Source organism: Oncorhynchus mykiss, chromosome 23, assembly GCF_013265735.2.
Source record: "Oncorhynchus mykiss isolate Arlee chromosome 23, USDA_OmykA_1.1, whole genome shotgun sequence".
NCBI lineage: Eukaryota > Metazoa > Chordata > Actinopteri > Salmoniformes > Salmonidae > Oncorhynchus > Oncorhynchus mykiss.
In genome coordinates this window covers 38,247,847-38,269,863 of record NC_048587.1, presented here as the reverse complement: position 1 = coordinate 38,269,863, position 22,017 = coordinate 38,247,847, and the positions used below count along the sequence as shown (strand labels likewise).

General features: G+C 39.8%; 1 protein-coding gene across 2 annotated transcripts in view; it reads left to right on the top strand.

Annotated features, from left to right (window-relative positions):
- Window positions 1–22,017, top strand: part of LOC110502701 (leucine-rich repeat-containing protein 1) — a 79,222-nt gene that overhangs the window by 1,543 nt on the left and 55,662 nt on the right. The window lies entirely within an intron of this gene.

Here is a 22,017-nt window from a genome sequence, read left to right as displayed (position 1 = left end):
TCAGCTATTCCAGCAATATTTAAACTTGAACATTTAAACATCATCAAATCAACAAGGCTATATGTGCTTAGTTTAATACATCGAAAACAAATTTTAAAGATACCAAAAACAATTAGTCTAATCAATTTGGCAAAATATCATGTGCCTGTGTGTGTGTGTGGGTGATGACTCACCCTACTTATTGACTAGTTGAACGCCAATGCCATCTTCCTCTCTTTCATGTTGTCAACGGTCTATGGATCTTTCATACAGAGACAGTACACTTTTATTTTTTGTTGTCACAGGCTACCTAGCTAAAATGCTTGATCGCCTGACTTCCTCCCATGGGCAACAATGAACAAGCTAAGTTAGCTAGCTGTCTAGGTAATGTGAGCCTACTAGGCTACATATTGAACTTCAATCGTCTCAGGCCAGTGGCACAAAATATTCACTTATGGTTAGATAAGAAACACTGTCTTAATCATTGGCCTGTACAGAGAATTAAGTCAAAACTACAAGTCCAAATCCCCATCTCCATCCATGGCTTAGGAAAGGGCCAATTTAGCAAGCTATCTATTGCAGGACATCAACATAAGCAGACTAGAAACAGACAAGTGATTTGATTGGTCTGAAGCCAAATCCCAACTCGCCTCCCTTGGGGGGCGTTTTGCTGCACTTGGACAACCCAGCTCAATGCTGATTGGCTAATTAAAAAAAAAAAAAAGAAAATTAATCAAGGGAGACCAAATGCTTGCTGGCATCAATCAATCAAATGCTATGACAGCAACATGTTATACTCTTTTGGTCCAGACAGCATCAAATACATGGGCTACACATACTGAGACAGAGGGACACTGTTTCCCTCGCTCGGATGATTTCTCCAGTGAGATTTGGCCACTTGCGAATTGATGGAAAGTTCTGAAAACCCAGAGAGAGATGAAAGATACATTTTATAATTTTAATTTCACAAGTGCAAACTATCTGCGTTTTAACCATTTCACTTGAGTATTTATAGTCAATTGAGTGCTTCAAATCAAATCAAATCAAATTGTATTTGTCACATACACATGGTTAGCAGATGTTAATGCGAGTGTAGCGAAATGCTTGTGCTTCTAGTTCCGACAATGCAGTAATAACCAGCAAGTAATCTAACTAACAATTCCAAAACTACTGTCTTGTACACAGTGTAAGGGGATAAAGAATATGTACATAAGGATATATGAATGAGTGATGGTACAGAGCAGCATAAGCAAGATACAGTAGATGGTATCGAGTACAGTATATACATATGAGATGAGTATGTAAACAAAGTGGCATAGTTAAAGTGGCTAGTGATACATGTATTACATAAGGATACAGTCGATGATATAGAGTACAGTATATACGTATGCCTATGAGATGAATAATGTAGGGTAAGTAACATTATATAAGGTAGCATTGTTTAAAGTGGCTAGTGATATATTTACATTTCCCATCAATTCCCATTATTAAAGTGGCTGGAGTTGAGTCAGTGTCAGTGTGTTGGCAGCAGCCACTCAATGTTAGTGGTGGCTGTTCAACAGTCTGATGGCCTTGAGATAGAAGCTGTTTTTCAGTCTCTCGGTCCCAGCTTTGATGCACCTGTACTGACCTCGCCTTCTGGATGATAGCGGGGTGAACAGGCAGTGGCTCGGGTGGTTGATGTCCTTGATGATCTTTATGGCCTTCCTGTGACATCGGGTGGTGTAGGTGTCCTGGAGGGCAGGTAGTTTGCCCCCGGTGATGCGTTGTGCAGACCTCACCACCCTCTGGAGAGCCTTACGGTTGAGGGCGGAGCAGTTGCCGTACCAGGCCAGGATGCTCTCGATTGTGCATCTGTAGAAGTTTGTGAGTGCTTTTGGTGACAAGCCAAATTTCTTCAGCCTCCTGAGGTTGAAGAGGCGCTGCTGCGCCTTCTTCACAATGCTGTCTGTGTGAGTGGACCAATTCAGTTTGTCTGTGATGTGTATGCCGAGGAACTTAAAACTTGCTACCCTCTCCACTACTGTTCCATCGATGTGGATAAGGGGGTGTTCCCTCTGCTGTTTCCTGAAGTCCACAATCATCTCCTTAGTTTTGTTGACGTTGAGTGTGAGGTTATTTTCCTGACACCACACTCCGAGGGCCCTCACCTCCTCCCTGTAGGCCGTCTCGTCGTTGTTGGTAATCAAGCCTACCACTGTTGTGTCGTCCGCAAACTTGATGATTGAGTTGGAGGCGTGCGTGGCCACGCAGTCGTGGGTGAACAGGGAGTACAGGAGAGGGCTCAGAACGCACCCTTGTGGGGCCCCAGTGTTGAGGATCAGCGGGGAGGAGATGTTGTTGCCTACCCTCACCACCTGGGGTGATCTGGGGAATGCAAATAGTTTTCCTTCACAGAAAATACATTGGTGCAACACATTCGGAAGAAAATAGCTTAATTTTCATCAGATGACGAGAAGTGCAATGCAATTGGGCTGGCAACCACACAAGTAAATGAGCTTCCAATGAATAAGCAGTCCTTTTTGCAAAAACGATGCATGGCTATCATATTTCTAATGTTTATCATAGAATGTAGCCAGCTACATTTCCTAATGTTTTGTAGAATGATAATCTTGCATTTTATCTAAGTATTTTAGATCTGCGTTTACAAAAATGATGAACAAGTTCATTCTGCATTAACCTGACCCCTGAGTCCACCCTGTCTTTCAACTGTTTTCCATAAATAAGCACTGTAACATGGAAATATGGCTGTGCAGGAACCCTAACTCTGTAAAGGTGCATATCAATTTAACCCTTTGCTTTTTGAAAATTATTTCTCACTGATATGGAAGATAAGGTCCTTTTGCTTCCAAAATCATACCACAAGCGATGAGTGTTAATGTTCAGACAGAATCGGGGCTCTTACTTATGGCTGAGATCCCGTTAACGGGATCGACGTGACAACAGCCAGTGAAATTGCAGGGCGCCAAATTCAAACAACAGAAATCTAATAATTAAAATTCCTCAAACATACAAGTATTATACACCATTTTAAAGATAAACTTGTTGTTAATCCCACCACAGTGTCCGGTTTCAAAAAGGCTTTACGACGAAAGCATACCATGCGATTATGTTAGGTCAGCACCTAGTCACAGCCATTTTTCCAGCCAAAGAGAGGAGTCACAAAAAGCAGAAATAGAGAGAGAATTAATCACTAACCTTTGATGATCTTCATCAGATGACACTCATAGAACTTCATGTTACACAATACATGTATGTTTTGTTCGATAAAGTTCATATTTATATCCAAAAATCTCAGTTTACATTGGTGCATTGTTAACCTGTTTCAATCCCCCTATCGGGATAAGTGTCATCAACAACCGCTGAATAGCATAGCACTACATACAATAAATATTCATATTCATTAAATCACAAGTGCAATATTGCAAAACACAGCTTAGCCTTTTGTTAATCCAACTCTCGTGTCAGATTTTGAAATTATGCTTTACAGTGAAAGCAATACAAGCGTTTGTGTAAGTTTATCGATCGCACGATAAAACATTAAGTACACTTAGCATCAGGTAGCTCGGTCACAAATATCAGCAAAGCAATCAAATTAATCGTTTACCGGATGTTTTCACTCACGAGACTCCCAGTTACACAACAAATGTTCAGTTTGTTCCATAAAGATGATTTTATACCCAAAATACCTCTGTTTGTTGGTCACGTTATGTTCATAAATCCACAGGAAAGAGTGGCCACGACAACGCAGACACAAATTCCAAATAGTTTCCATTATGTCCACAGAAATATGTCAAACGTTTTTTATAATCAATCCTCAGGTTGTTTTTAAAATATATAATCGATAATATATCAACCGCAAATGTCTTTCACAGTAGGAGAGGGAAAGGAAATGGCTGCCCGAATTCTGTTGCGCAAGCAAAACTCATGTGACCACTTGACACGATGTTATCGTTCTGGCTCATTTTTCAAAATAAAAGCCTGAAACTATGTCTGAAGACTGTTGACACCTTGAAGAAGCGATAGGAAAAGGAATCTCGTTCATATCCCTTTAAATCCAGCAAAGGGAGGCTATGGAACATGGAGTTTTCAAAATAGAAGCCACTTCCTGTTTAGGTTTTCCTCGGGGTTTCGCCTGCAATATCAGTTCTGTCATACTCACAGACAATATTTTGACAGTTTTGGAAACTTGAGTGTTTTCTATCCCATACTACTAATAATATGCATATATTAGCAACTGAGACTGAGGAGCTGGCCGTTTACAATGGGCACCTTTTCATTCAAGCTACTCAATACTGCCCCTGCATCCAGTGATTTTGCAGAGAGCCACATCAATTTACAGAAATACTCAACATAAATGTTGATGAACATACAAGTGTTATACATGGAATTAAAGATATACTTCTCCTTAATGCAACCGCTGTCAGATTTGAAAAATGCTTTACGGAAAAAGCACACCATGCAATAGTCTGAGTACAGTGCTCAGACACAAAAACAAGCCATACAGATACCAGTCATGTTGTGGAGTCAACAGAAGTCATACATAGCATTACAAATATTCACTTACCTTTGATCTTCATCAGAATGCACTCCCAGGAATCTCAGTTCCACAATAAATGTTTGTTTTGTTCGATGAAGTCCATAATTTATGTCCAAATACCTCCTTTTTGTTCGCACATTTTGTTCACAAATTCATGAGGCGCAGGCCAGACGAAAAGTCAAAATAGTTCCATTACAGTTCGTAGAAACATGTCAAACGATGTATAGAATCAATCTTTAGGATGTTTTTAACATAAATCTTCAAAAATGTTTCAACCGGAGAATTCCTTTGTCTTTAGAAAGGAAAAGGAACGCAGCTACCTCTCAGGGTTGAAACAGCTCTCATTCTCTCCCCCTTCACAGTAGAAGCCTGAAACAAGGTTCTAAAGACTGTTGATATCTAGTGGAAGCCTTAGGAAGTGCAATATGACCCCATAGACACTGTATACTGGATAGTCGAAGACTTGAAAACCTACAAACCTTAGATTTCCCACTTCCTGGTTGGATTTTTTCTCAGGTTTTTGCCTGTCATTTGAGTTCTGTTATACTCACAGACGTCATTCAAACAGTTTTAGAAACGTCAGTGTTTTCTATCCAAATCTACTAATATTGCATATCTTAGCTTCTGGGCCTGGGTAGCAGGTAGTTTACTCTGGGCACCTTATTCATCCAAGCTACTCAATACTGCCCCCAGCCATAAGAAGTTAACAGAACTCCCCTGTACAGAAGACTCCTTAGTCCAATGACTAATGTCTAATGTAATGGAACTGAGAGTCATGATCAAGGGCTAAGCTTAGGCCAATATGGCATTGACAAGGCAGTTACTGGAAGAACTGTGCAGATGCAAAGTTTGGTAACAGAATTACGGTAAAATCTGTTTTTTTATGGACCACAATTTCCAAAAACAAAGATGTCTTCAGAAAAATGGGGTGTCAGTTTATTGAACTACAGTAAGTGAAGTGGATTTACACCCGGTAACAGAGTTTTATGGTAGTGGAATTACATCATGTAATCCCTGATCTGTACTACACAGAAAAGCATAATTGTAGACATGATTGTCATTCTCTTCATAGTGCATCCTGAATAGGTTCACAAAGGTAGAAATAAGAGGTTGCCCGATTAATCAGAATGGCCGATTAATTAACAATCGGAAATCGGTATTTTTTGACACAGATTTTGCCGATTTAAAAAAAAATAAAATAAAAAAATAAAAAAAAATATATATATATATTTTTACACCTTTTTAATCTTTATTTAACTAGGCAAGTTAGTTAAGAACACATTCTTATTTTCAATTGACGGCCTAGGAACGGTGGGTTAACTGCCTCGTTCAGGGGCAGAACGACAGATTTTTACCTTGTCAGCTCGGGGGATTCAATTTTGCAACCTTTCAGTTAACTAGTCCAACGCTCTAACCACCTGATTACATTGCACTCCACGAGGAGCCTGCCTGTTACGCGAATGCAGTAGAAGCCAAGATACGTTGCTAGCTAGCAATAACTTCTCTGGGACATGTGGGATGGTAGAGTCCAACCTCGGCAACAGCCAGTGAAAGTGCAGGGCTCCAAATTCAAAACAACAAATTTCATAATTAAAATTCCTCAAGCATACAAGTATTTTACACCATTTTAAAGATACAATTCTCGTTAATCCAGCCACAGTGTCTGATTTAAAAAATGCTTTACAGCGAAAGCACCACAAACGATTGTTACGTCACCACCAACTCACAGAAAAACACAGCCATTTTTCCAGCCTAAGAGAAGAGTCACAAAAACCAGAGGTAAAATTAATCACTAACCTTTGATCTTCATCAGATGACACTCATAGGACTTCATGTTACACAATACATGTATGTTTGTTCACTAAAGTGCATATTTATATAAAAAAAATCTAATTTTACATTGGCGCTTTATGTTCAGTAGTTCTAAAACATGCAGTGATTGTGCAGAGAGCCACATCTATTTACAAAAATACTCATTATAAATGTTAATGAAAATATAACTATTATACATGGAATTAGAGATAAATTTCTCCTTAATGCAACCGCTGTCTCAGATTAAAAAAAAAAATAATAATAATAACTTTACGGACAAAGCAAACCATGCAATAATCTGAGTACAGCTTTCAGACAACAAAGCAGCCAAAAAGATATCCGCCATATTGGGTAGTCAACATTAGTCATAAATAGCATTATAAATATTCACTTACCTTTGATCTTCATCAGAATGGACTCCCAGGAATCGCCATATGAGTTCTGTTATACTCACAGACATCATTCATGTTAAAAGGAACCACCAGCTTTCATATGTTCTCATGTTCTGAGCAAGGAACTGAAACGTTAGCTTTCTTACATGGCACATATTGCACTTTTACTTTCTTCTCCAACACTTTGTTTTTGCATTATTTAAACCAAAATGAACATGTTTCATTATTTATTTGAGGCTAAATTGATTTTATTGATGTATTATATTAAGTTAAAATAAGTGTTCATTCAGTATTGTTGTAATTGTCATTATTATAAAAAAAACACAAAAAAATTGGCAGATCAATCGGTATCGGCTTCATTTGGTCCTCCAAAAATCTGTATCGGTGTTGAAAAATCATAATCGGTCGACCTCTAGTAGAAATATACAATATCCTCCTTCGCATATATGGGTAGTTTTCTTTAAAAAAAATATTAGTTTTTTTCTACCCAATTTCGTGGTATCCAATTGTTTTAGTAGCTACAATCTTGTCTCATCGCTACAACTCCCGTACGGGCTCAGGAGAGACGAAGGTTGAAAGTCATGCGTCCTCCGATACACAACCCAACCAAGCCGCACTGCTTCTTAACACAGCGCGCATCCAACCCGGAAGCCAGCCGCACCAATGTGTCGGAGGAAACACCGTGCACCTGGCAACCTTGGTTAGTGCGCACTGCGCCCGGCCCGCCACAGGAGTCAGCTTAACCAGCGCCCTTAACCACTGCGCCACCCGGGAGGCTATATATGGGTAGTTTTCTACACACTGGACCGAGTTTGGGAAACCCTGGAGTAGAGTTCAATATAGTACAATACAGTCCATTATACTGTATTGACCTATAAAATAGTTTTCTTTACGGTACTCTACTGTGCTCCACTGTGCTGTCCAAACTTGTGAAACATAGACATCTATGATTGGTTCAGATTTGGTCAGTCACCAGTCTGTTTGGGCCAAATCAAGGCCGGTCTGTCCTAGCCCAAAAAACGACATCTGTGGATGTTGAAATCAAGGCCAGGGCAAACTGACCAAGTATCAACTACTTTTCATTGTCAATGGACATCCGGTGTCAGTCGGCGCTCAGTGGGTGCGGAGACTGGTTACAGTCAATGGAAAGAGCGTGCTCATGGGTATGTTTCAGTAAGGGCTGGGATTAACTGGAGAGAGAAGAGATGGAAGAAAGGCAGAATTACGAGTTTTAATCACTTAATTTGTAAACAAAAAAGTATATAAGTAAAAACACTAACCAATTGGTAAATCTAGCTTTATTTGTTAGTTCTGAACTTTTGTTATCCTCATGAGGGAGAGAAATAAAATATCTTAAAATATATATATGTAGGTTTTTGGTAATGGAATTACAATGCAATGTTTCTTTAATTTGCAGAAGGCAAATACTTTCTCAGACTAAATATGTGTTGATATTAGTTCTATTAGGGGTCTTTACTTCAATTTGATTGTGTTTTGATCTATTTCTAATACTTTAAGACTTTTTCTGGTAGGTGTTATTTAAGACACCAGATGGAAATATCTTTGATCAGAAATAAAAACAATTACTCATGCCAAAATTTTAAGATAGACAATGGTTGAGAAACAAAGTACCAGTCAAAAGTTTAGACACACCTACTCAATCCAGGGTTTTTCTTTATTTGTACTATTTTCTTCGTTGTAGAACAATAGTGAAGATATCAACCTGGATTTTGTGTTAACTCTACAACAAAGCTTTTTTAGTGTCCAACAAGCTTTCTCTGCCCTTAACCTTATTCTGAACATCTCCAAAACAAAGGTAATGTGGTTTGGTAAGGTGAAAGCACCTCTCCCCACTGGTGTGATTACTACCTCTGAGGGTTTAGAGCTTGAGGTCACCTCATACAAGTACTTGGGAGTACAGCTAGAAAGTACACTGTCCTTCTCTCAGCACGTATCAAAGCTGCAGGCTAAGGTTATATCCAGACTTGGTTTCCTCTTATTTTTTATTTTATATATATTTTTACATTTAACCTTTATTTAAGTAGGGAGGTCAGTTAAGAACAAATGATTTTTTACAATGACAGCCAAACCTGGACGACGCTGGGCCAATTGTGCGCCGCCCTATCACGGCCGGATGTGATATAGTCTGGATCGTAATTGCTCCTCTTTCACCACAGCTGCCAAACTAACCCTGATTCAGATGACCATCCTACCCATGCTAGATAACGGAGCAGTAATTTATAGATTGGCAGGTAAAGTTGCTCTCGAGTGGCTAGATGTTCTTTACCATTCGGCCATCAGATTTGCCACCAATGCTCCTTATAGGACACATCACTGCACTCTATACTCCTCTTTAAACTCGTCATCTTTGTATACACGTCGCAAGACCCACTGGTTGATGCTTATTTATAAAACCCTCTTAGGCCTCCCTCCCCCTATCTGAGATACCTACTGCAGCCCTCATCTTCCACATACAACACCTGTTCTGCCAGTCACATTCTGTTAAAGGTCCCCAAAGCGCACACATCCCTGGGTCGCTCCTCTTTTCAGTTTGCTGCAACGAGCTGCAGCAAACACTCAAACTGGACAGTTTTATCTCTTCATTCCAATACTCAATCATGGATACTCTTACTGACAGTTTTGGCTACTTCGTATGATGTATTGTTGTCTCTACCTTCTTGCCCTTTGCTGTTGTCTGTGTCCAATAGTGTTTGTACCATGTGTTGTGTTGTGTTGCTGCCATGCTATATTGTCTTAGGTCTTTCTCGTTATGTAGTGTTATGGTGTCTCGCTTGTTGTGATGTGTGTTTTGTCCTATATTTTTTTTAAATCCCAGCCCCCGTCCCCGCAGGGGGCCTTTTGCCTTCTCGTAGGCCATCATTGTAAATAAGAATTTGTTCTTAACTGACTTGCCTAGTTAAATAAAAAATGAAATAACACATATGGAATCATGAGGTAACAAAAAAAGTGTTAACAAACCAAAATATAATTTAGATTTGAGATTCTTCAAAGTAGCCACCCTTTGCCTTGATGACAGCTTTGCACACTCTTGGCATTCTCTCAACCAGCTTCATGAGGTAGTCACTTGGAATGCATTTCAATTAACAGGTGTGCCTTGTTAAGTTAATTTGTGTAATTTTTTTCCTTAATGCATTGGAACCAATCAGTTGTGTTGTGACAAGGTAGGGGTGATATACAGAAGATAGCCCTATTTAGTAAAACACCAAATCATATTATGGCAAGAACAGCTCAAATAAGCAAAGAGACTTTAAGAGACTTTACTTTAAGAAATGAAGGTCATTCAAGTCACAAAACCATCAAGCGCTATGATGAAACTGGCTCTCACGAGGACTGCCACAGGGAAGGAAGACCCAGAGTTACCTCTGCTGCAGAGGATAAGTTCATTAGAATAACTGCACCTCAGATTGCAGCCCAAGTAAATGCTTCACAGAGTTCAAGTAACAGACACATCTCATCAGCTGTTCAGAGGAGACTGCTTGAATCAGGCCTTCATAGTTGAATTGCTGCAAAGAAACCACTACTAAAGGATATCAATAATAAGAAAAGACTTGCTTGGGCCAAGAAACACGAACAATAGACATTAGACTGGTGGAAATGTGTTCTTTGGTCTGATGAGTCCAAATTTGAGACTTTTGGTTCCAACCGCTGTGTCTTTGTGAGACGCAGAGTAGGTGAATGGATGATCTCCACGTGTGGTTCCCAACATGAAGCATGGAGGAGGAGGTGTGGGGGTGCTTTGCTGGTGACACTGATTTATTTAGAATTCAAGGCACGCTTAACCAGAATGGCTACCAGAGTATTCTGCAGCGATACGCCATCCCATCTGGTTTGCGCTAGTGGTTAGAGCATTGGCCACTGTTCCCCGGGCGCTGAAGACGTGGATGTTGATTATGGCAGCCCCCCACACCTCTCTGCTTCAGAGGGGTTGGGTTAAATGTGGAAGACACATTTTAGTTGAATGTGTTCAGTTGTGCAACTGACAAGGTATCCCCATTTTGTTTTTAAACAGTGCAATGACCCAAAACACACCTCCAGGCTGTGTAAGGGATATTTGACAAAGAAGGAGTGTGATGCAGTGCTGCACCAGAAGACCTGGCCTCCACAATCAACTGACCTCAACCCAATTGTGGTTTGGAATGAGTTGGACTGCAGTGTGAAGGAAAATCAGCGAACAAGTGCTCAGCATATGTGGGAACTCCTTCAAGACTGTTGGAAAAGCCTTCCAGGTGAAGCTGGTTGAGAGAATGCCAAGAGTGTGCAAAGCTGCCATCAAGGCAAGGGTGACTCATTTGAAGAATCTCAAATATATATTTTGATTTGGTCAACACTTTCTTTGATTACTACATGATTCCATTTGTGTTATTTCATAGTTTTCTTCATTATTATTCTACAATGTAGAAAATAGTAAAATAAAGAACCCTTGAATGAGAACATGTGTCCAAACTTTTTATTGGTACTGTATTTCTGCCTTCATTTCCCAAAAATGTAGACCCGTAGCTTTCATTTGACACCCAATTTGATATACGACTATGAACTTCACATGTTGGTGCTCATGGGCAATTTTTACATGGAAATGACCCAAGGTAAAACTTTAGGGAACACGGAGAAAACGTGCTTTTTCATCCCATTCATCATTCTCTAAGCTTTCATTTAAAATCTTTCTGTGAGAGTAGAAGAGGGGAGCTTCCTTGCTTTGCATGCCATGCTGTAAGAAAGACCACGACCATAGTTGATGGTGCTCCTTGGCATGTAACTAATACGATCTAGGCTAGCTGAGTGAGCGCAAGACGAGTCAAACAGAATAAACCCTCCAGATCACTGTTGTAATGTGCTCTGCTCATTGTGTGGTCCCATCACATTTGCTATCAATGTGGTGATGTAACACTTGCCTTAACACAAGACAGGCCTATAGTATTTATGTTTGGTCATTTCCATGTAATAGGACCCATGAGCAGCAATGTGAAGTTTATAGGAGCATTTCAAATTTGGTTTCAAATGAAAGCTAGTCTATATTTTGGGGAAATTAAGGCATAGATACATTTTTCAACTGTGTTACATCCCAGAAATGTGTAAAAAGCAATGGCTTTGATTTCTGGTCACTCAGATGGGGAAAGGGGTCTTTAAAAAAGTATACTAGAAAACATCTTAAGATATTAAAAATACACCAACACAATAATGTTGAAGAAACGGCCCCGGACAATTAATATCAACATTTTCTATTACGTTTTTCAGAAAGTATTTGCCTACTGTAAGTTTAAGAAATGTTGCCTAATGTCTTCTCATTTCTTTTTTTTTACCAAAAACCGACATATCTTTAAGATATTTTCAGGAAGGATTTTGCACGCCCAATTTTTCAGTTTTTGGTTTGTTAAAAAAGTTTGAAATATCCAATAAATGTCGTTCCTCTTCATGATTGTGTCCCACTTGTTGTTGATTCTTCACAAAAAAATACAGTTTTATATCTTTATGTTTGAAGCCTGAAATGTGGCAAAAGGTCGCAAAGTTCAAGGGGGCCGAATACTTTCGCAAGGCACTGTGTGTGTGTGTGTGTGTATATGTGTATATATATATATATATATATATATAACAACTACAATATGACATTTACATAAGTATTCAGACCCTTTACTCAGTACTTTGAAGCACCTTTGGAAGTGATTACAGCCTCGAGTCTTGTATGACGCTACAAGCTTGACACCTTTTATTTGGGAGTTTCTCCCATTTTTATCTGCAGATCCTCTCAAGCTTTGTTAGGTTGGATGAGGAGTGTTGCTGCGCAGCTATCTTCAAGTCTCACCAGAGATGTTCAAATCTGGGCTCTGGCTGGGCCACTCAAGGACATTCAGAAACTTGTCCCAAAGCCACTCCTGTGTTGTCTTGGCTGTGTGCTTAGCCTTGTTGTCCTGTTGGAAGGTGAACCTTCGCCCCAGTCTGAGGTCCTGAGTGCTCTGGAGCAGGTTTTCATCAAGGATCTCTCTGTGCTTTTCTCCGTTCGTCTTTGCCTCAACCCTGACTAGTTTTCCAGTCCCTGCCGCTGAAAAACATCCCCACAGCATGATGCTGCCACCTCCATGCTTCATAGTGGGGATGGTGCCAGATTTCCTCCAGAAGTGACGCTTGGCATTCAGACTAATGAGTTCAATCTTTGTTTCATCAGACCAGAGAATATTGTTTCTAATGGTCTGAGAGATTTTGGGTGACTGTTGGAAAACTCCAAGTGGGCTGTCATGTTCCTTTTACTGAGGAGTGGCTTCCGTCTGGCCACTCTACCATAAATGCCTGATTGGTGGATTGCTGCAGAGATGGTTGTCCTTCTGGAAGGTTCTCCATAGAGGAACTCTAGAGCTCTGTCAAGAGTGACCATCAGGTTCTTGGTCACCTCTCTGACCTCTTGGTCAGCGAGGTCACCACTTGTTCCTTCTCCCCCGATTGCTCAGTTTGGCTGGGCTGCCAGCTCTAGGAAGAGTTTTGGTGGTTCCAAACGTATTCCATTTAAGAATGATGGAGGCTGCAGTGTTCTTGGGGACCTTCAATGAAGCAGACATTTTTTACTACCCTTTCCCAGATCAGTTGAATTTACCAAAGGTGGACTCCAATTAAGTTATAGAAACATCAAGGATTATCAATGGAAACAGGATGCACCTGCTCTCATAGCAAAGGGTCTGAATACTTATAAATAACGTATTTCTGTTTTTAATACATTTGCAAAAAATGTACTTTCACTTTCATTATGGGGTATTGTGAGTAGATTGTATTTTTTCCAATGTAATCCATTTTAAAATGCGTAACGTAACAATGTGGAAAAAGTCAAGGGGTCTGAATACTTTCCGAATGCACTGTATACCACCTTCACTTATTTATTTAACCAGAAACCAATTAACCAAATTGTCTATACAGACAGAGATTCAGTGAAACAAAATCACATTAATTGATTATCAAACAAGTGGTTGAAGTCACAGGCTTTTGGTCAGGAGTAGGCCTAGGCTACTAGGCGACTGAGTGTAGAGCAAAATAATCCATTAGTTAATCTCCATAACATGGCAAAATGTTCTAATAAATGAGCATACTAGACAAGATGATCATGGGCAGCACTCACCTCAATTTAGGTAACATTTTCCAAGCCTAATTGTAGCCTAAACAATATCCAAATGGAGATTCGGGGAAAACAAAAATCTGAGTCCCCACGCTTGTCTCACAGCATGATGGTACTGTCCTAATCAAGACGGTGCTGAATTTATAATCTAGTTGATCACACGCGGGTAGGCTATTGCTTCAAATGTATTACAAGGAGTGGATGACTTTGGGAGTTTCAGTAAGCAACATTTTGATACATGCCTTGAATTGCATTTGCCTACTTTATCCCAATATTTCAGTCATTCAGGGATATTTATTTCCATATAAATGATTTCATGCATCCATCTAGTTGTGGTTAAGAAAACAGTGGTGGGTAGGGCTGTTGTGGTGACCGTATTACCGACACACCGGCAGTCACGAGTCATGAAGGCAGTCAAATTCCACATTACCATTTAGTCACAGTAATTAGGCTTCTCCAAGCTCTGATGCTACTGCTGGTCATTAGTAAGCCTACCAAACGTGCTAACTGCCTGGTACTTAGCACTCTATTGTCCCTCTAATCACTCTGACATCAATGCAAAGGTATTCAAAATCTAATCAAACACTTCATGAGAGCCCTTGAGCTCATGTTGTGCAACATTTCTATAGGTTATGCAATTGGTGGGAGAATACAGAGTTTTGATGGCCTCTTAAAAAGTGGATCCCATCTTTCTATAGGCTAGGCCTACAATATTTATTTTATTGATTAACTTTCCTAATATTAAGCACATAAGTTATACTCCTGTTGTAAATATAAGCAACCTGGCTGGCATAAAAATAAACCAGGGGGAAAAGCATCCACCATTCGCTATTTAAGTGCATAGATGACATGTTATTTTTCCCACTGCCCCTGTTTCGATACAGGTGCATATGTTATTTAGTATATGTACAGACAAGATTTAAGTCAAGAATAGCCTGATAGGCTAATATTGTCACCCATCACTTGTGAATTATATATTATCACTTGTGAATGATGCCCAGCATAAGAAACAGTGGCTTTTTTTTGCAACTTGTTTGAACCATAGTTGTCTAGCTCATGTTTTAATAAGGTTTGTATCTCAACTAAAGTGGCCAAATAGCTTCTTAATTAAGCACATTAATCTGCTTTACAAGGGGTATAGAGCCTAACTGACATACATTAACAGCGAGTGAGTTTCAATATTACGATAATAGCTAAAAATGCCAACATCGGTATCAGCCCGATGTCTAGTTTAAAGCCGACGTTAAAAAACAATTTTTTGTTGACCAAAAAATTCTGGGTGGATTTTCCTCAGGTTTTTGCCTGCCATATCAGTTATGTTATACTCAGAGACATTATTTTAAGTTGTAGAAACCGCAGAGTGTTTTCTATCCAATGTTACCAAGGTTTTGCATATCCTAGCTTCTGGGCTTGAATAACAGTAGTAGGCCCTAGTGGTAGGCTATGCGAAGAGATTGGTGAAGTGACATGCCTCGCAAAGTTTAGAACCTGTAGGAGGATGGTTAACGGGCTAACCTAGCAACCATCAAGAGTTTAAGAGCTTAGTGCATGCCAATGCCGCCTCGGCATTACTGCTATGTTTCATACTAAGCTGTAGGCAGAACTTTACCGACATTATTACTAGGTTGTTTGGTGGAAATACAAACTTTTGCTTTGATACTGTCAATACCTTTCAGATATAAAGAAAATGCAGAAAAAAGTTGATTGTGTAATACATTTTGTGGAAAAATGTCGGTATGAAAGGGATAATATTGTTATGGGTCAACATGATTGTTTCTTTGTTCTGTTGTACTCTAGTCCTAGCATCACACCTGAAGTTTATTGCCATTGTCTTATGTTAAGTAAGATGCTAACTTAGCCTAATATACAAAAGACAGTACGAGTCAAAACCGGACTCCTTTCTCCAATATGCAAGTTTTAAAGATCTAGGCTAGCGTGCTAGACCAGACCTAAACGCCTTCATCTATGTAATAATCCCCCCCTTTTAAAAACTGAGCCAGCAGAGATGTTGTACAAGGTAACCATGTCAAATGGCTTGGAATGTTTGACATTCCCCTTTACCCCTAGCCATGTTGGTTAGTGTGTCCTCTTGGGGTCCCTCATTTAGAGACTGAGTCAGTACCAGTAGTTTGTGAGGTTAATTAATTTGGCAGCTGTTTGAACAAGTCTTCCTTGAGGATCTGTGACTTCGACTGGTCTTAATTATGCTTGTACAGTTGTTTAGAAAACCTTTGTTAGGCCACAGGAAAATGCCTAGGTTAAGCTAAATGTAGGCTAGTTTTGGTTGTCTTAAGTTTTCAAGCTAATACCTTTTGGGTAATATTATGTTCAAGGTAGAAAGTGAAGTTTAGTGTCTACCATGTTATAGCCTAAATCATGAAATGGACTATTAGTGATGATCAAATAGCCTAGCTCACAGACCAAACTAGCATATCACGCTAACCATGCTGTGCATGTGCCTATTAGATTTGTTCCATTTTGTTGCCACCCCCCCCCCCCCCCCCCCCCAAAAATAATTTAGTAGTATCCAATTGTTAGTAGCTACTATCTTGTCTCATCGCTACAACTCCCGTACGGGCTCGGGGGAGACGAAGGTTGAAAGTCATGCGTCCTCCGATACACAACCCAACCAAGCCGCACTGCTTCTTAACACAGCGCGCATCCAACCCGGAAGCCAGCTGCATCAATGTGTCGGGGGAAACACCGCCCTTAACCACTGCGCCACCCGGGAGGTCCACCATTTTCTCTTTTTAAACAGTTGCCCTTCTTTTTGTAAAGAAACTGGTACAGAGACAAATTAGAAGTTTAGTTTGTTGGAGTCATTAGGCTATCCCTTAGTCTGACTTAACCCAATTTAGATTCCAAATATTGACTTAGTAGTGGAGAACGGTTTAAGTGTAACCTATTTCTGTCTGCATGGTGTGGAGGGTGGTTTAGAGGGCTGCGGGTCCAGACCGAGATCATTGCGGCACGGTTGACTTTTTTTTTTTTTTTTCGCTCTGCGCTCAGGAGCTGGGGGTCACACTGACAACTTTGGGAAGATATTAGAGGTCGATTAATTAGGGCCGATTTCAAGTTTTCATAACAATCGGAAATCTGTATTTTTGGACACCAATTTTGTCTTTTTTATTTTTACACCTTTATTTAATCTTTATTTGACTATGCAAGTCAGTTAAGAACACATTCTTATTTTCAATGACGGCCTAGGAACGGTGGGTTAACTGCCTCGTTCAGGGGCAGAACGACAGATTTTCACCTTGTCAGCTCAGGGGATCCAATCTTGCAACCTTACAGTTAACTAGTCCAACGCAATAACAACGGTTGCACTCCACAAGGAGACTGACTGCCTGTCCGCGAATGCAGTAAGCCAAGGTAAGTTGCTAGCTAGCATTAAACTTATCTTATAAAAAAACAATCAATCATAATCACTAGTTGGTTGATGATATTACTAGATATTATCTAGCGTGTCCCTATAATCTGACTGAGCATACAAGTATCTAAGTATCTGACTGAGCGGTGGTAGGCAGAAGCAGGCGCGTAAACATTCATTCAATCAGCACTTTCGTGCGCTTTGCCAGCAGATCTTCGTTGTGCATCAAGCATTGCGCTGTTTATGACTTCAAGCCTATCAACTCCCGAGATGAGGCTGGTGTAACCGAAGTGAAATGGCTGGCAGGTTAGCGCGCGCTAATATCGTTTCAAACGTCACTCGCTCTGAGCCTTGGGGTGGTTGTTTCCCTTGCTCTGCATGGTTAACGCTGCTTCGAGGGTGGCTGTTGTCATTGTGTTCCTGGTTCGAGTCCAGGGAGGAGCGAGGAGAGGGACGGAAGCTATACTGTTAAACTTGCAATACTAAAGTGCCCTTAAGAACATCCAATAGTCAAAGGTATATGAAATACAAATGGTATAGAGGGAAATAGTCCTATAATTCCTATAATAACTACAACCTAAAACGTCTTACCTGGTAATATTGAAGACTCATGTTAAAAGGAACCACCAGCTTTGATATGTTCTCATGTTCTGAGCAAGGAACTGAAACGTTAGCATTCTTACATGGCACATATTGCACTTTTATTTTCTTCTCCAACACTATGTTTTTGCATTATTTAAACCAAATTGAACAGGTTTTGTTATTTATTTGAGGCTAAATAGATTTTATTCATGTATTATATTAAGTTAAAATAAGTGTTCATTCAGTATTGTTGTAATTGTCATTATTACAAATAAAAAATAATAAAAAAATCGGCCAATTAATCGGTATCGGTTTTTTGGTCCTCCAATAATCGGTATCGGTTTCGGCGTTGAAAAATCATAATCGGTCGACCTCTAGAAGATTTTTAAAATGTTTTGTCACGCAGATTATTTGGAAATGATTGTTTCTGCTTTGTCTGTGTTAGCCTACCTACTGTATTAAAATGTTTGTTGCTTTGTTCACACACTCAGATTTTGCTGCTTCAAGTGAAGTAGCGTTCCTCTCTTCTCGTAGTTGGATGTGCAAGATCAAGTGTGCCTACAGTAAACGTTTAAACGTAATTGGGATCCTTAACGTAACAAAAAATCCCTAGCAAACCCCCTTTTAAAATATTTTTTGATGTACAATTTTAATCACTGCAGTTGTCACAAAACTACCACTAACAGGTCCCAAACATCATATAACAAATAACACAACAATGCTGTAATAATAGTAAGAGGAGGAAAAAATGAAATTTTAGCTACTTTATTAACTGTCTTGAAGCAACGCAGCAGCTTAAATGTGAATGAAGAGGTGAGCAGGGAGGGGGAGAGATGGCAGCGAACTTAACTTGCACTGGTACACTAAATTTTGCTAGTTATTAATCTGATTATGTAGTACCTGTCTTGACTGCATCAAATTGAGAGAAGCTGGTTAAGCTAGCGTTAGGTAGACTAATTGAGACTACATAACTTTTAACTGTGTGCTTTCTCCCCTTCCCGAATCCTACAGAAAATAACAACCACTCCATTCAAATTATTAAGTAGCAGCCTACCTGTTGGCTTTTGGTGTTGTAGCTTGTCCTTCTCATTTAACTTTTAGTTCTGTCATTTTAATTTCATCTTCCTTTAATTAGCCTAGATATCTCCTAATAACTACACAGAGGCTCTATGACTGAAGCCTAGTGCTGGTTTGACTCGTGATTGAACGATAACAAGCTACATGCGCCACTCTCGTGAAACTCAAGAGCAGCAGCAGCATAAATGATAAAATTGTCTCCATCTGCTGGATGCGCAATGTAAACCATCTGCATTGTAAATGTGGCAGTTTTAAACACAAAGAAAAACAATTTGTCACATCCCTGGTGTCGAGGTTCAGCTTGGGCGGTATACCGTATACCAGGGTATTTGGAAATAGCCACGGGATGGTTCAATAGCGTTTAAACTATTTTGTTTATTTTAAATTTCCAATGCATTTTTATATTTGTAGATACTTGTGCAATACGTTAGATAAATCAGATCGCGTTCTTCATTTTCACCTGTAATATTATTTTACATTGAAGCTTACCGTAGTTCCCCAGAACAGTTGAGCCAGTTACATGTTTGTTTGTAAATAGTACAACGGGAGAAGGCGGGAGCAGGTGAGTCCAGCTGTGTATTGACCGGTTGTGTTTTATATTGAAAGTCAAGTGTCTTTTTACAGTGATCAAGGATGTGCAACTATAGTTTTCCTTCACAGGAAATACATTAGTGCAACACAGTCGTCAGAAAATAGCTTCATTTTCAACAGTAAATAGGTATTTTTTTATTGTTGCAATGCATGTCCATCATATTTCTAATGTTTATCATAAAAATAATGTAACCAGTTACTTTTTTAAATGTTTTGCTTAAAGTCAATCTTGCATATTACCAGGCTGGCTACACTGAAAAGTAGCTACACCAGTCAGAGTGCTGTCTTTTGATCGAATTCCCATTTGTGAATTCTCATCTGAGTGGAGAAGTGCAACTGAAGCACAAAATGAGTTTGATGCTGAGATTAAATTAAAATAAGAAGCATTTTAGATCTGCGTTTAAAAAAACGCAACACAATATTTCTTAAGCATGAAAATCGAATAATTCTGCTTTAGGGCGACCCTTAACAAGCAAGTTAAACATATCTAAGTAAGTGGCTGAATTAATAAGCTCACAGGGCATCATATTGTGTTAGCTTTGACATGTTTGAGAAGGTAATGCCTGTTGGATGAGTAATATGTGCTGCTGCCACTGCAGCTTGATTCCCTTGCATTTTTGCCCCTCTCCTCTCAGTTCTAGGCCCGTCTGCTCCTCCCCTAACTTCTGAGAGCTGGCAGGCCCGTTGCCCAGACTTCACACAGACCGTGTGTATATAGTACTGCTCTTCCTTCAGACAAGCATGCATCAAACTTAGTTAATTTGCACAATGTTTCTCGTTCACATTCGCTTGTAAATGTCCAAACTCACCCAAAATGACATTTGGTAGTGACTACCTACAGTGCCTTAGGAAAATAAGACACCTTGACTTTTTCCACATTGTTACGTTACAGCCTTATTCTAAAACACATTTTCCTCAGCAATCTACAGACACTAACCCATTAATGATAAAGCAAAACCAGGGTTTTAGATTTTTTTTCAAATGTATTAAAAAATAAACTCAGCACAAAAAGAAAAGTTGCTTTTTCAGGACCCTGTCTTTTCAAAGATAATTCGAAAAATCCAAATACAGATCTTCATTGTAAAGGATTTAACACTGCTTCCCATGCTTGTTCAATGAACCATAAAAAATTTATGAACATGCACCTGTGGAACGGTCGTTAAGACATTAACAGCTTAAGACGGTAGGCAATTCAGGTCACAGTTATGAAAACTTAGGACACTCGAGGCCTTTCTACTGACTCTGAAAAACACCAAATGAAAGATGCCCAGGGTCTCTGCTCATCTGCGTGAACGTGCCTTAGGCATGCTGCAAGGAGGCATGAGGACTGCAGATGTGGCCAGGGCAATAAATTGCAATGTCCGTACTGTGAGACGCCTAAGACGGTGCTACAGAGAGACTGGACGGACAGCTGATCGCAGTGGCAGACCACGTGTAACAACACCTGCACAGGATCGGTACATCCAAACATCACAGCTGCGGGACAGGTACAGGATGGCAACAACAACAACTCAACTCCAGCCACTTTAATAATGGAAATTTATGGAAATTTATGTAAAAATGTATCACTAGCCACTTTAAACAATGCCACTTAATATAATGTTCACATACCCTACATTACTCATCTCATATGTATATACTGTACTCTATCATCTACTGCATCTTGCCATCTTTATGTAATGCATGTATCACTAGCCACTTTAAACTGCCACTTTATGGTTATATACCCTACATTATTCATCTCATATATGTATATACTGTACTCTATACCATCTACTGCATCTTGCCTATGCTGTTCTGTACCATCACTCACTCATTCATATATCTTTATGTACAGTGCCTTGCGAAAGTATTCGGCCCCCTTGAACTTTGCGACCTTTTGCCACATTTCAGGCTTCAAACATAAAGATATAAAACTGTATTTTTTTGTGAAGAATCAACAACAAGTGGGACACAATCATGAAGTGGAACGACATTTATTGGATATTTCAAACTTTTTTAACAAATCAAAAACTGAAAAATTGGGCAGTAGGTAGTAGTTGTGGAATTGTTAGATTACTCGTTGGTTATTACTGCATTGTCGGAACTAGAAGCACAAGCATTTCGCTACACTCGCATTAACATCTGCTAACCATGTGTATGTGACAAATTAAATTTGATTTGATTTGAACTGCCCGAGTTACATGAATGCACAATCCCTCCATCAGTGCTCAGACTGTCTGCAATAAGCTGAGAGAGGCTGGACTGAGGGCTTGTAGACCTGTTGTCTGGTGAGTACCTGCCTTACATCACCGGCAACAACGTAGCCTATGGGCACAAACCCACCGTCGCTGAACCAGACAGAACTGGCAAAAAGTGCTCATCACTGATGAGTCGCAGTTTTGTCTCACTAGGGGTGATGGTCGGATTCACGTTCATCGTCGAAGGAATGAGCATTACACCGAGGCCTGTACTCTGGAGCGGGATAGATTTGGAGGTGGAGGGTCCGTCATGGTCTGGGGCGGTGTGTCACAGCATCGTCGGACTGAGTTTGTCATTGCAGGCAATCTCATTACTGTGC